The sequence below is a fragment of the Triturus cristatus genome, chromosome 4_2, assembly GCF_964204655.1.
Source record: "Triturus cristatus chromosome 4_2, aTriCri1.1, whole genome shotgun sequence".
Classification (NCBI taxonomy): domain Eukaryota; kingdom Metazoa; phylum Chordata; class Amphibia; order Caudata; family Salamandridae; genus Triturus; species Triturus cristatus.
The window spans coordinates 356,742,135-356,743,637 of NC_140586.1; the positions used below are offsets into that span (position 1 = coordinate 356,742,135).

General features: G+C 52.4%; 1 pseudogene; it reads right to left on the minus strand.

Annotated features, from left to right (window-relative positions):
• Positions 1 to 659: 659 nt before the first annotated feature.
• LOC146833877 (MARVEL domain-containing protein 1-like) lies at positions 660 to 1,207 on the minus strand (annotated as a pseudogene).
• Positions 1,208 to 1,503: the final 296 nt, after the last annotated feature.

The following is a 1,503-nucleotide window of genomic DNA, read 5'->3' on the forward strand; positions in this document are numbered from 1 at the left end:
ACAATCTTTGACAAAGCCTATAGCCCAGGCTGGTTTTAAGTGTATGTCAATTGTGTTATATATCTGAATGCAATAGCAACAAGCATTTGCAATGCAATAGCTCTCGCATTTGCGAGAGTTTAAGGTATTGGCATTGTAAATGACAATGTCTTTTATTTAGCCGTTTTGAAAAACAACACTTAAATAAAAGGCATTTTGTCATTTACAATGCCAATAGCTCAAACTCTCACAAATGTGAGACCTGTTGCATTGCAAATGCTTGCCGATATGAGTATCCATATTTTTCCAATGTGGTACCACAACGTTATGGTTTTCTCACTTTTTGTCTTAAATATAAAGAATTGTTGTTCCTGTAATGCACCTCAGTAAGAGGTGTGGTGTAACGGCTGAGATATGAATTCTAATCTCAGCATAAAGATGTGACCTCAAACATGTGATCTTGGGCAAACCGCTTCACCCCGTGCTGTTTCTCCTTATCTGCCTAAACCTGGAAGAGCTTAGAAACGGACAGAACATCAGCATTCAGCGCTATAGTGTATTGAACCAGACAGTCCATTTTGTTCAGATTGGAAGTGCCTGGAGGTGGTTCGATTTGCCATAGCGCTGTATCCAAGTCCTCTCACTCACTCTCCAAACCAGGCCGGTCCGAGGTGGGGGGTTCAGATAAGGCCCTGGTTGCCCCGGAACTTCTTGCAGATGCAGGCGTCGGCAGACAGCAGGTCGAGCAGGCAGCAGAGGCAGGCGTAGAAGGAGGAGGCCAGGTAGATGTGGTAGAGGCAGTCGTGCTTGTAGGCCACCACACTGTAGTACTCATGCCTCAGGGTCCTGTGGATATTGATGCCAGCGGTGACGGCCTGCAGGCAGGTGGCCAGGGCGTTGTGCGCAGTGTTGGTGGTCAGCCAGCTCTTGCCGCCCAGGAGGGGCTCCAAGTCCTGCTTGTCCAGGAGGGTCAGCAGGTAGAGGGCGATGGTCAGCAGCCACAAGAGCACAGCCATGTAGAGGGCGAAATGGAAGGCGCCCTAGTACTTTTTGCAGGCGATGGTGATCCAGAGGGCGGCCCCGGACAGCAGCTGCAGCACCCGCAGCACCCCCAGGAAGCTCCTCAGGAAGGCCCGGTTCGCCCGCAGGGAGCTCCTCACCGCCTGCGGGGGCGGGTGTGCAGGCGGGGCGGGTGCGCTGGAGGCGGTGAGTAGGGTGGTGGGGGCATTGCAGGCAGCGGGAAGTCAGGCTCCTGCGAGAGACAGTGCTGCCCACCTAGGACCATCTAAGGAGAGAGACAACCCAGCAAAGTTCTCCTGAGGAAAGAGTGCTGTCCGAGCCAGAAGTTTTCAAGAAGAGAGCGCGAACCAACACAACCAAATCTGGACACGAGCGAGTTGTCTCTTCAAACAGCCACCGCAGAGAAGAGATTGATGTTAGCACCAAACTCCGAACAGAGAGATGCCCAGCAGTCTCCGGTGAGAAGGGAGCAGCCCCAGTGAACACTTCCTCCGACCAGACAGA